The sequence below is a fragment of the Leopardus geoffroyi genome, chromosome A3 (assembly GCF_018350155.1).
Source record: "Leopardus geoffroyi isolate Oge1 chromosome A3, O.geoffroyi_Oge1_pat1.0, whole genome shotgun sequence".
NCBI classification, from domain to species: domain Eukaryota; kingdom Metazoa; phylum Chordata; class Mammalia; order Carnivora; family Felidae; genus Leopardus; species Leopardus geoffroyi.
Genome location: NC_059336.1, coordinates 25,079,224 through 25,093,317, shown reverse-complemented (window position 1 = coordinate 25,093,317; position 14,094 = coordinate 25,079,224). Strand labels below are relative to the sequence as shown.

Sequence of the window (14,094 nt, the reverse complement as noted above, 5' to 3'; positions counted from 1 at the left end):
GGCCCTGGCTCCTGGCTCGGCGCGGCCTCCACGGTCTTCCATACCTGCCTTGCGCTTCTCTCGTCTCCGGCCTCACCACCCTCTCAGCCCTGCCCCGCCTTCGGCTCGCTTATTGGTGTAGCAGAGTCTCTCTCTCCCAGTCCTTAGCTCCGCCTCTCCAGCCTCTCTCCTCGGTCCCTTCTCCCTCAGTCAGGCCCCGCCCTGGCTCCGCCTGCCTCTTCTCCCCGCCGAAGCTCTGGACCTTTCCAAAGCGAGGCTGAGGGGGTGGGGAAAGCCCATGCGCCCGGGAAGCCGGGCTGTGTCAGGGTGGGGCTGCGGACTCAGCGCTTGGGTCTCGGTGTCCTTTCCTGGAGAAAGAGGCAGGGGCGTGGAGGGAAGGCCCAGGGCCAGGGCTGGAGCGGCGGGTGGGGCCAAGCTTAGGGAAACCGTTCAGGGCACCCCCACTCCCGCGCGCTTCAGTGGTGCCGGCCGAGGGAAGGACTCGCGGCTGCGGGGCTCGCGCCGCTGTCAGTGCGGCGGGGCGCGCGAGCGGCGCGGGCGCGGGGCGGGCTGAGCCGGGAGAAGCTGAGGGGGCGGTAGCGGCGGCTGGGGCGACTCCCGCGCGTGTGCTCAGCTCCTCACGCCGCGGCCGGAGCCGCCTTCTTCCTCCTTCGCTCCCTCCCTTCCGCCCCCGAGTGCGGCGGCACCGCCTCCTTCCGCGCTGCGCGGCTTCCTCCAGACCTCTTGGCGCGGGTGAGTGGGGGCCACGGGCGTCTCCTTAAGGGTGCGGGGGAGTGTTCCTCTTTCCTTTTCGGCCGCCCACCTCTTCACTCCAGTTCCTGCCTATTTTTAGAAACTCTTTTTTCGGCCATTCTGGGCGTCCCAGGAGCGGGAGTAACTCCCGGCCCCCTCCGCCCGCACCTCCTCCCCATCCCCGGGCCCGCCGCCCCGGGTCGCTAGCCCGGCCCATCCTCGCCTGCCCCCGGCCGCCTGGCGTTCCCTGGCCGATTCCCCCTTGCGGGCCGGGCCTGGGCCAAGAGTTGGCGGGGTGGGCCCGCGCCCGCTCGGAAGTTGGAGTCTTTGTGCTCGCGCCCCGCCCCACCCGGCGAGGGGAGGAGGGAAGGGAGCGGAGGCCGCACCGGGGAGGCCTGGGCGGGCTCGGTCCCGGCTCCGGCCCCGGCTTCTTCCGGCTCTCCTGCCCGACCCGGCTGGGTCTGCGGGCTCCCCGAGGTGCGCAGAACTGGCCCTGCCTCGCTCCCCCCAGGCTTGAGCGCCGCCGCGGCCCCCGCCGCTGCCGCTCCTGGGCTCCTTGCACACCTTGGGGCTCGGAGAGGAGCAACAACCGGTCCTCGAGCTGGGGCAGTGTTCCGCAATTCACGCAGCCCTCTGTGTGCAGCCGAGCTTTAGTTTGTCCCTCCGTAAAATTTGGGAAAGAAAGTCGCCTCGCAGCATGTTTGTGGATTTAGGAAACTAATATGTGAGAGAAGTGTTTAATACCAACAGGTAACATTTAATGGACTTGACTAGGAACTTTGTAAGCCCTGTTTCATTTAATGCTCATGACGGCCTTCTGGGGTTATCCCCCTTTCCAAAAGCAAAAAAACAAGGCTCAGGGAGGTGAAATAATGTGCTGCAAATCATAGTAGTCGTAGAAGTGTAAAGTCTTGGTACTAGTACCTGTTAGTTATTTCTTAAGTGTGAGCTTGTGTAATCTCTTAGTGCAGAGAGGATTTTGACTTACCCTTGGGTCACATCGTTGGAGGCGTAACTCCGTTTTCCCTGACTTCTAGGCTAGTGTCCACTATGCTATGGATGAAATCCCATTCTGGGGATATGAGGGGTCGGAGGGAAAGGAAATTACTGTGGATTTGTTGCTAGTATTGCCCGTTAGAATTTGATGAAGGTAGGGGACTCCAGATCTCAGGTACAACTGAAATTCTCTGGGATTTTGGCGCAAGGAAGGCTTGAGTCATTGTAACAGTGAGGGCTATCCATTTTGTTTATAGTATGTTCCTCCCCGCAAACCTTGAGTGTTCTCCGTAGTGTTTAGGTTTATAGCTCCTGGTTGGGGGAGGGGAAGCAGGAAGTGGCTCAAGTCAAGTGCTTCAACTCTCTGCCTTCAAATAGGGTTTTATTTTCCCTATTTTCAGGTAAGACCAAGAGGGATAAAAGCGAACTAAAATTAACTTTGACTAGTGTTCTAGTTTTCCAGTGTGTTTGATCCTGGTGTGGGAAGTGTCAAAATCAGGTAGGCCACATTTTGAAAGAGTCTCCTGATGTTTGCATTAATTCTTGAGAGTCTGGAGGTCTGTTGTGCCCTCCTTTTTCCAAAATTCTGTATTTAGAAGTTGTGGTATGTAGGAGCTGGAAGGGGTCTTACTATCTGGTCTAACTTTTTTGTTTGCCTTGTCCCTCTTCCCTGTTAATTGAACACTGAAAGGGGAAGTAAGTTGTTTAAATTCACAGACTGCCTTAGTGACAAATCGGAACTAGAATTCCCAGTCCAGTAGTAGTTATATTTCTATAATCCCTTGCCACCTTTTGAAAGAGCAGTAAATTACATAGTCAGGCCTTAAGACCAGGAATCCTGAGTAAATTGAAATCACGAGGAAGTTGTTTAGTTCCAGCCACTCTCCATGCCTCAGGTTTTGCATTAAAAGGTCAGGTTTTGTGCACGGGTGTACCAGTTCTCATTACTTTTATTGTGTGGTACTTTATGGTTTATAGTACTCTTCTGGAATCATCTGATTTCATTTCTAATCAGTTCTGTGAGGGAGTTCTTAGAATTTGCTTTACATCTCCATTTTACAGCTGTAATTGAGAATGGAGACACAGCAAGGTTGGGGTACTTGCCTTTCTTATAATCACCAGATTAACAAGTGGTAAGGACAGGACACCTTTCATGGGCAGAGGATTTGATGTGGCATAATAAATTGAGCCACTTATTGTGACTCTGTGAACCTGTTTCCTTTTCTGTAAACTCAACAGGCTTGTGTGGGAGCTGTGAGAAATGGCCGTGAAAGTCTATTGCAGTAGTAGAAATAATAGCTAACATTAAGTACTTACCATATACCAGGTACTGGACTAAGGACTTTCTGTGGGGTATCTCATTTATTCCTCAGAGCAATTTTATGAATTAGGTATTATCCCTGATTTACAGAGGAAGAAATAGGCTTTAGAGAGGTTATATGACTTGCTCAGGATCATGTAATTGATAACTGCGGACAGTATAACTTTAAAGCCAGTGTGGGTGTTTTTTTGTTTTTTGTAAAAATACACGGGACATAAAATTTACCATTTTAACCAGTTTTAAATGGACAGTTCTCTGGCATTAAGTGCATTCACACTGTTATGCAGCCATCACCACTATCCTTACCTAGAAATTTTTGTCTTCCCCAATTGAAACTGTATCCATTAAACACTAACTGCCTATTCCCGTCTCCCCCCAGCCCCTGGCAACCACCATACTATTTTGTGTGTCTGAATTTGACTATTCTAAGTACTATATGTAAGTGGGATTATACATATTTTGTCCTTTTGTGACTGGCAAAGTTGGCACTCTTTGTACCTCCCTTGACCTCAGGGTGCTTTGTAAATGCAAAATGATCAGCCCTGATTGGCAGTAGGGTGTGGTATGCATCCCCAGAGTGGGAACAGAAGCCTGATTGTACCTTTGCTTAAGCTCCTTCCCCCCTTTTCCTCTATCACTGAAGCCTGTTTTGGAGATCTGTGCTAGCCTCTTTTGTGTCTTCCAAAGTGACCTCTTACCCTTGAAATAGAACCCAGAGGGCCCTCCACTTGCCTTGTTTGCACCTGCCTTTCTGACTATACAGGGTTTGGGCATATCAGGCTGCAGTGATCAAGAATAGCAGTGCTATGACAGCAGCTCGGATCAGAACTACTCAGAGGATGATTAAATGGATTACCTTTATGAAATGTTCTCTCTCTTTGCCCTCCTCTTTGTATATAGTCACACAAGAGGGATTAGCTTTGGTTTCCTAGAGGGTGTTTATGGATACTCCTTGTTTGCAGGTGGTTAAGATGGAGTTAAATGCATTTAGCCTTTCAGAATTCTCTTTGGTTTGACCTTTTCCCGTTCTATGTGTTTGGGAGATGGTGGGGTGGTAGAATGTGGTGTTTGTGAAGGGTAGTTGGAATTTTGTCCTGATATCTACAGGGGGTGGGAGTGGGAGGTGTTCCAGAGATGGGTTTAATAGGGCAGCAAACAGATATGAGCATGTTGCACTTTCCTTAAAGATCTGATGGTTTAGCATTGCCTATGTATTAAGTCTAAACCCCTGAGTGTGATAATGTCAGAATGTGCTGAATTGTTTATTGGGTAGGATCTTGTAGTTGAGGAACTTTAAAGTCCCGTTCTGGCTACCTGTTGAGATTCGGTTTCATTGGACACTTCATTATCGGAAAGTTTTTCATTTACAGGAAAATTATTAAGCATCTGCCATGCACAGTCCTAACCTTGGGGATTTGGGTCTATGTAGTGTCGTGGGGAAGACAGGCAAGGAAACGGGCCGTGTGAGAAGTAGTGTGAATAGGATAAACACTATGAGAGCATAGAGAAATGGTTACTTACCCAGCCTTGGAGGCTTCTTCAGATCTCAAGAAAAGCAGAGAGACCTGAGGCAGGAGGAAACGAGATTTGGAGAGTTGAGGAGAGAAGATAAGACTAGGCAGAAGGAATTGCAAGTTTAGAGATGGTGGTGGTAATAGGTAAGACTTTTGGCCATTTACAGTATCTATCAGGTACTATACTCTTAAGCATTCAACATGTGTTACTCCTTCCTATAACCACCTTGAGAAGTATACTATTATTCCCACTCCATAGGTGAGGAACAGACCCAGAGGGGTTAAATACATCTCTCAGGTTTCTCAAGATTCTTGAATGGATCATAAAACAAAAGATGGGTGGATGTGACCCGAGATGAGAGGAGACTGGTACGGTAGGTAGAGCAGAAGCCAAGTCATGAAAGGGGCTTGTTGCCCAGGTTGAGGAGTTTGAACTTTAAACTGAGATGAGGGGGGCCATGCTCCCCTGGGCATTTTAGAAGGCTCTCTGGCTACCTGTTTGGGGACTGGATTGGAGGGCTAGAGTACCATGGGCAAAAGAGACCAGTTAGGAGGAGGCTGTTATGGTACATACAGGTAGGAGATGATGATGTTTCCAATGAAGGGTGTGTGTGTGTGTGTGTGTGTGTGTGTGTGTGTGTGTGTAGAAGGAATTGTGAATGAGACACAAAGATGATTGGTGTGGAGAGTAAGCAAGAAATCAGGGATGACTTCTAGATTTCTACCTGGTGCAGTTGTACAGATGAGGATGCTGATTATTGAGGTGAGGACACAAGAGAGAGGGCAGATTTCTCATGCAGGGTCCTACATCTGCTTTCATTTACCTTCTAGTTACTGATCCTAGTTCTCCATGGGGAGGGTGGGAGTGGGGGCATGGGTGAGGGAGAGATATTTCGCAACACATCTGGTAACTATTCCTGACTAAACTGGGTGATGTAAACGCTAGTTTCTTTTTTTTTCTATTTTTTTTTAATGTATTTATTTTGAGTGAGAGGGGAGGGGCAGAGAGAGAGGGAGAGAGAATCCCAAGCACCCTCAGTGCTCTTAGTGCAGAGCCAGATGCAGGGCCTGAATTATGAACCATGGGATCATGACCTGAGCCAAAATCAAGAGTTGGATGTTTGACTGACTGAGCCACGCAGGTGCCCCAACACTAGTTTAGAAAAGGGGGAAATATTAAGATATCAGACACCCAGGCCCTCCGTAGCCCTGAAGGTTGCTTATGTTAAGCCAAGAACAGCTTATATTTTCTTTAGACAATGTCCTTTGGTACTGCTCTGTCCATGTGCTACTGTGGCCCTCTCTAAGTCACTTGTGTTTACTACCTGCTCAGCACTGGGAAAACAAAGTTGACTAAAACAGGAGCTTGCATCCAGAAAGGCAGCAGGTCTCAGTAGTTTAGCTAACAGTGGTGGAGGCAGAGGGTATAGGGTGAGGCTGGTCAGGGTGGGACCAGTTGCCGAGGGACCAAGAGGGATTTTTGTTACGATTCTAGATGATGATTTAGATAATATATCTCTTGGAGAGAGGCATTTTCTTTCTTCTCTCCCATTTCTTAGGCAGTGGGGGGGGGGGGCTGGTAAGAGTAAAGATAGGAGGGTTTTCATATGAATGTCTATAAAAACTTTTTTTTTTTTCAATTTTATCTTGAGGTATAAAAGGTACAACTGGAGTGGGGAAGATGACAGCAGTAATGTTAATCTGCTGACTTACAACTGCCCATTAGGTATTATAAGGAAAGTTTCAGACCTGAGATGGGGTACTGCTCTTAGACTCTCAGGATTAGAGAGAGGGGACAGTGGGATAAACTGGGAGCCTAGTCATGAGCCTGAAGATTATTCATTCTGGTCCCTGCTGTTAATTCAGCTTGCGGTCTTGCTTTTCCTTTTCTGGTGCCATTTCATCATAAAATAATCTCAGACCTCCCTGAAATTCTGTAAAGACCCAAAGGGTGGGAGCTGGGGGCAAAAATTAATTTTGAGGTCCTTCTCTGGTCACCTTCCCCACCCTGCTTAAATGAATAACTAGACATAGGCATCTGTCCAAGTATCATTAGTTATCTTTTCCATTTCTATAACCCTCCCTTTTTTTTTCTTCAGTTTTATTATCTTTCACTTCTTAAGGACCTTCATGTGAATAAATGGCCATACCTCATTGGAGGATGGGGGGAAGTGTGGAATATATCACTAGGTTCTATTCTATATCTCCAGAAGGTCATTTAGGCTGTCCACTGCTCTCTCTACAGGGTTAGGGGTGGGGAGATTGTGGTTGAATACTTACAGTTTCTTTCTTTCTTTGATTTTTTTTTAATTTTATTTTTTAAATTTACATCCAAATTAGCATATAGTACAACAATGATTTCAGGAGTAGGTTCCTTAATGCCCTTTTAGCCCATCCCTCTTCCCACAACCCCTCCAGTAACCTTCTGTTTGTTATCCATATTTAAGAGTCTCTTATGTTTTGTCCCCCTCCCTGTTTTTATATTACTTTTGCTTCCCTTCCCTTGTGTTCATCTGTTCTGTGTCTTAAAGTCCTCATATGAGTGAAGCCCTATGATATTTGTCATTCTCTGACTGACTAATTTCGCTTAGCATAATACCCTCTAGTTCCATCCATGTAGTTGCAAATAGCAAGATTTCATTCTTTTTGATTGCCGAGTAATACTCCATTATATATATATATATATATATATATATATATATATATATATATACACACACATATATACACACACACACACACACCCCACATCTTTTTTTTTTTTTTTTTTCCCAACGTTTATTTATTTTTGGGACAGAGAGAGACAGAGCATGAACGGGGGAGGGGCAGAGAGAGAGGGAGACACAGAATCGGAAACAGGCTCCAGGCTCTGAGCCATCAGCCTAGAGCCTGACGTGGGGCTCGAACTCACGGACTGCGAGATCGTGACCTGGCTGAAGTCGGACGCTTAACTGACTGCGCCACCCAGGCGCCCCACCACATCTTTATCCATTCATCCATCGATGGACATTTGGGCTCTTTCCATACTTTGGTTATTGTTGATAGTGCTGCTGTAAACATTGGAGTGCATGTGTCCCTTTGAAACAGCATACCTGTATCCCTTGGATAAATACCTAATAGTGCAATTGCTGGGTTGTAGGGTCGTTCTATTTTTAATTTTTTGAGGAACCTCCGTACTGTTTTCCAGAGTGGCTGCCCCAGTTTGCATTCCCACCAGCAGTACAAAAGAGATCCTCTTTCTCTGCATCCTCGCCAACATCTGTTGTTGCCTGAGTTGTTAATATTAGCCATTCTGACAGGTGTGAGGTGGTATTACATTGTGGTTTTGATTTGTATTTCCCTGATGATGAGTGATGTTGAGCATGTTTTCATGCATCAGTTGGCCATCCTGGATGTCGTCTTTGGAGAAGTGTCTATTCATGTCTTTTGCCCATTTCTTCACTGGATCATTTGTTTTTTGGGTGTTGAGTTTGGTAAGTTCTTTATAGATTTTGGATACTGACCCTTTATCTGATATGTCATTTGCAAATATCTTCTCCCATTCTGTTGGTTACCTTTTAGTTTTGCTGATTGTTTCCTTCGCTGTGCAGAAAGAAGCTTTTAATTTTGATGAGGTCCCAATAGTTTATTTTTGCTTTGGTTTTCCTTGCCTCCGGAGACGTGTTGAGTAAGAAGTTGCTGCGGCCAAGATCAAAGAGGTTTTTGCCTGCTTTCTCCTCGAGGATTTTGATGGCTTTTTGTCTTACATTTAGGTGTTTCATCCATCTTGAGTTTATTTTTGTGTAGGGTGTAAGAAAGTGGTCCAGGTTCATTTTTCTGCATGTTGCTGTCCAGTTTTCCCAGCACCACTTGCTGAAGAGACTGTCTTTATTCCATTGAATATTCTTTCCTGCTTTGTCAAAGATTAGTTGGCCATATGTTTGTGGGTCCGTTTCTGGGTTTTCTATTCTGTTCCATTGATCTGAGTGTCTGTTTTTGTGCCATCTTTCTTTCTTTCTTAATGTTTATTCATTTATCTTAGAGGGAGAAGGAGAGGGAGAGCGCGCACACATGACTGGGGAGGGGACAGAGAGAGAGAGAGAGAGAGAGAGAGACTGTCCCAAGCAGGCTCCATGCTGCCAGCACAGAGCTTGATGCAAGGCTTGAACCCATGAACTGCGAGATCATGACCTGAGCCAAAACCAAGAGTTGAATGCCCAACCGACTGAGCCACTCAGGTACCCCAAGTACTTAAGAGTTTCTGAGGCTCCGACATATGTATTTGAAGTGCTCCACTGACTAAAGTGCACATCTGGCTATTCTTCTGACACGCCCAGTGTTACTCCACTGGGGGAAATAGGCTTTTTGATGCTTGCCAAAGTCATGTAACTTGTAATTACCTGATATTCTCTGGGATCTGTCTTCCTGTCTAAAACAAGGGGGTTGGACTAGATAATCTTGAATGATATTTTTACCTCTTAATAGTATGAATTTCTGGTTTTATGGAAGTGACTTAAGAATTCATTTCTGGAAGGAGAAACAGTTTTGTTAGAGCATTGAGAGTATGTCAGAGGGTTAAATTCTGAGTTCACGGGTACCTTTCAGTGTATAAACAGATGGATATTGCTTTTTAGAGTGGACAGATTGCTGAAAAATTGCTTGTGAGATGAATTTATCAGATTGTCTAAGGAGCTCCATTATAAACTTGGAGCTGTTGTCCCATGGACAAACTTAGAGTCTAAGGACTATAAAAAATTATATTTAAATGTTTGGCAAACTGTTTAAAATCATAGAATAAAGACAGATAAAAAAACAGTATAAGATTCCCAAACAGTACTAGGACTGGAAAAACACTATACCCGGAATTTGCATTTCCTTAGAGCTTTAGCTTTATGAGGTAGATGCCTCTACTGAGGTTACCTGTCCCTTGAAATGCCATCTGTAGAGACTGAATAGTTCTGTTTATTTGTTAAGGTAAGAGTCATTGCTTTATTCCAAGTAAGTATTCTCTTTTAGAAGGCCAGGTTAATACGTTTAATGTTATTGGCCAGGTTTTCTTCATTCTAGAGGTATTTATCTGGTATTTAGCGGTCTCCTGTTTGTTTTATTAAGGATTTTTTTTTGTAATTTATTGTCAAATTGGTTTCCATACAACACCCAGTGCTCATCCCAAAGGGTGCCCTCCTCAATACCCATCACCCACCCTCCCCTCCCTCCCACCCCCAATTAAGGATTTTACTAAACCTAGTTAAAGGTACTGTTTGCATGGTGTCTGTTGATCTGTTTGTCTAGTTTCCTTTGTAATTCTTTGTGCTAGTGAAAGCAAGCTCAGCAGTGGATTTAAAAGAATCATTTCTATAACTCATTATTTCTCTAGATCTGGGTTTCCTTTCTGGAAGTAGGATCATGCTATACTGAGAGGTCAAATGTTGCCTGCTTACATGGACCTTTGGGACTTTGTTCTTCCAGATAGCTGTAAGCTGGCAATGAGGAATGGTATTGTCAGTATAGTAATAATAGCGATGCCTGAATCAGAATCAGTTGAACACAAGAATAACTTTTCTTAAGGCCTTAAAGACTCACCTTAAATTGGTTTTCACATAAATTAAAATCAGCTCTTGATAAAATTAGGGTCTTAGTAGAGTTATCATACTGAGTAGGCTACCTAGCTGTGATAGCATCATTATATTTATGCAGCTGCCTTTCATCCCAGAGTTCAGTCATTCTTTTCCAGGAATTTGGAGTATCTGCTATGTGTTCTGTCTATGGAGAACATAAAAACAAAGCAAGACCTGATTGCTGCCCTCAAATTACTTTCAGTTTTGAGAGAAGTACAGTGGATCCTATTTTCTGCTTACTCCTGCTGCCCTGGCCCAGATATTTGGGTTGAGGATTCAGACTAGAAATAGCAGAATTGATGGATGTATCACTAGGCAAGGAGACCTTTTTGAAGATCTGACTTCCAGTGTTTGCATATATTTTTGCCCCTCTTTATTTATTGGTGAGGTGCCCCACACACAGTGTGTAAAGTCAAGAACATTAGGGTAGGGGACAACATTGTCCTTCAGGCTTGGGTGTCCAGACATCTGTCTAGTGCTTTTCCTAATCTCCTCACATCAGTTCTCTGGCTGGCTTCCAGAAAGATTTGATACTGTCTAGCTTCTTATTTAGGAAGTAAGAAAATGAAGTTTCATATTGAATTATTTGAAGTTTTATTATACTCAGTTTTGAAATAGCTCTCTATTTTGCTTGAAAGTGAATTATATGAAGTGTGGTTTCTGGCATTTGCTCAATTTGTGACTTATTAATTGTGATTAAATTGTGGTTCTTGAAGCCCACCACCACTGTCTCTGCCAGTCTTCTTTGAACATTTTGCAGCATGGAGCCCTAAGGAAATGGAGGGAACGTTGAGCTTACCCTGATCTTGAAGGGCTCTTCCTCTTTTCTGGTTTCTACACTCAAAAAAGAAAGGTTTTTTTGGATGTTGTGTTGTGTTCCAACAATTTAGCATTGCCTGTGAGGTTTAGAAGAAGAGAAAATATGCCTGTGCCTGTCCTTGAAGGTTGGAGATAATATTGAAATCAGTCATTCAAACTGTATGGAGCCCATTGAATGCCTTCTTGGTGCTGTGAGGGATGTAAACATGTATAGCATATTCTTGACTTCAGGGAACCTATGGTCTCTTTGGGGAGAGAAGATGTGTATCTGACAATAAGGCAGTTTGGTGTAGATAGCTTTGTTTGGATGACTAAGGTCTACTCTTGTTCTTTGGCACTAATTTGGCCAGGTAAACTGAAATAAGTCATTTTTCCTCTTGGACCTCCATTTTGTCATCTATAAAATGGGGTTAATATTCCATATCTTAACTTCTTCACAATATTATTGTGAGGAACAAGTTAATTTTACTAAAAGTACAAATGATACATTATAAAACCAGATGATGCAATTTATATGTGAATTTATATATGAACTTTATATATAAGTGTATTATACATGAAGAACACATGAGCTATTTGTCAGAGTTAATGGGTAAATGGCAGTGTTTTCCATAGAAGGAGAGATCTCTTTGGGCTGGAGTGATCAGAAAGAGCGGTCTGAATCAGCCTCTAGGACTGGAGAAAGAATGATGGAAGCATTTAGACAGGGGCATTGATGAGGCAAAAGACTAGGAAAAACTTAAGGGGAGCAGGTTAGTGTTTTCCAGCCTCAAGTCACAGGGTAGGTGTATGTTCAGCATTAGTTACCAGTTTTCGAAGGCATACCAGATTACACTCTCGTTAGTGGTAGAGGAGGGATTCCTGTTGCTTCGCATTCGGGTCAACACTTAGCATTGTCTTTTTCATTTTAAGTCCTGTTGGTTGATAGTTACAGAACTGAGTTTAATGAACGTAGTATGAACTCTCAGGTAGCAATGCCATGAAGAAGTAAGATTGGGATTTCAGAGAAGGGAGAGATTGCTTCATTTGTGGTGTGTGGTGCCCAGGGAGCATTTATGGTGGAGTGAGCATTTCACTGGGCTTTGTAGGATAAAGATAGTGACCATATATTATCTGGGACCACTTCAGTTTCTCATGTTCTGTCTGGTTGTGCTTAATAAATTATGAAACACCAGTATTTCTGTGTCCTTGATACCCTGAAATCTCAATTGCTGTGCCCCACTCCCTTTCCCTACCCCATTTTTCCAGAAAGTACGGTCACAGGAGATTTTAGGCTATGGAGATGGAGAGAGGACATTCTGTTGAACAGAAACACATGAATGACTAAATTGAATGGCATCCCTATTCTTGCTAATGAGCTGAAGAGGGGAGGATGTGTCCATACTTCAAGGGGTGGATGGTGATGCCTTCTCATAGCCCTCTGGAGCAGGTGGAAAATGTCTACTGTTCCCAAGCCAATTGTATTTAAACTGGATAGGATGAGAATGACCTCTTTGCCTGAAATTACATCATTTCAGAAATAAATTAATCCAGCAGTAATACTTGAAATATATCAAAAGAGAGTTTGTCTTTTAAAAGAAGGGGGAGGTGGCAAGAGGGAATACCAAAACCTAAAGAGCTTAGTCTCTCAAAGCTCATCTATTACTTGTATATTTGCTCAGGGAAAAATTGCCATTTCTTTATCAGCTTTCATCCTGCTGGGTGGACCCTAGCTGGGTGTTTATTTTCTGTAGTTTTACCAAATCACTTTGAAGGCTGGTGTGAACATTGATCATTTCTTAGAGCCTTTCCTCTTTGTTCTGTCAGCAAATATTAGAAAATGTACCTTAAATTACCTGGTTGGGGGAAATGAGGTGGCCCTGCCTGCTCCCAGAGAGCAGTACTTCCATGTTAAACATTAGTTAGGTCCTGATCCTGTTTCAGGTCTGGGGTATTTGTCAGGAGAGACTGACACTGATGCCACTGAGGACATAATACTAGAGGGTATTTAGGCCTTCTGTCAAGTAGACTAGTTGAGTACTTGATTAAAAATCTGATCTCGGTTCTAAACCTAACTCTGTGTTTGTTATTAATAGTTGCTGCCCTGTATCAGGTGCCCACTGTGTTGAGACACCATGCTTGGTACCTTGGTTCAAACTAATAGAGCTGATGTTTATTTAAAATTACTGTGTGCTAATAAGCTCTTTGTGTATGTATAGAAATCTTTATAAATCCTATAATACAAGACCTATATAAGTAAATTTATGTATCATTTACATATGTTATATAAATCTTGTATATCATGCATAAGTCTGTCTATATATAAAAATCATTTATTCTTACCTCAACCTTAAGAAGTAGGTTCTGTTGATCCTCATCATATAGATAGGAAACTGAGATGCCAGGAGGTTAAGAAATATATTGTCACACTGCCAGTAAATGAAGTTGCCAGGAGTTAAACCTAACCAGTTATTTATTTTTAATATGAAAAATTTTAAACATACCCAAAATAGAATAGATTAATGAAGTCTGATTCATTACTGTACCTATCACTCAGCTTCAATTCATGGTCATATTTCACATAACCCACCCCTACCTACTTCTCATAGTATGCTTTGAAGAAAATCTCAGCTATCATATTTTGTCCTTAAATATTTCACAACATATTTCTAAAGGATGATTTAAAAAATAAAACTTCAGGGGCACCTGGGTGGTTCACTTGGTTAAGTGTCCGACTTCGGCTCAGGTCATGATCTTGTGTTTCATGAGGTCAAGCCCCGCATCGGGCTCTGTGCTGACAGCTCAGAGCCTGCAGCCTGCTTCAGATTCTGTGTCTCCCCCTCTCTCTGCAGTGGTGCCTGATTGGCTCAGTTGGTAGGGCATGCAACTCTTGATCTCAGGATTGTGAGTTCCAGCCCCACATTGGGGGAAGAGTTTACTTAAACAAAACAGAATACAAAACACAACTACAGTGCCATTTTCATACCTTGTAAAATTTAACAACTCCTTAATACCATCAAAATTCAGATTGTGTTCAAATTTCCAGTTATCTCATAAATGTCAAAATCTTATTTTTACAGTTTGTTTGACTTAGGATTTATATAAGATCCACATTTCAATTGGTTCCATCTTTTAA

At 43.7% G+C, this 14,094-nt stretch overlaps 1 protein-coding gene across 9 annotated transcripts in view; it reads left to right on the top strand.

The window, feature by feature from the left end:
* Nucleotides 1-307: 307 nt before the first annotated feature.
* RALY (RALY heterogeneous nuclear ribonucleoprotein) overlaps nt 308-14,094 on the top strand; it is a 94,894-nt gene continuing 81,107 nt past the window's right edge. For 2 of the 9 annotated variants that reach the window (XR_006703234.1, XM_045444845.1), the window contains exon 1: nt 321-732. The gene's annotated coding sequence lies outside the window, so the exon portion shown is untranslated. Of the gene's footprint in view, nt 733-1,296; nt 1,483-14,094 lie in introns of those variants that run through there. The other 7 variants (XM_045444853.1, XM_045444847.1, XM_045444849.1 and 4 more) reach the window with 7 other exon arrangements.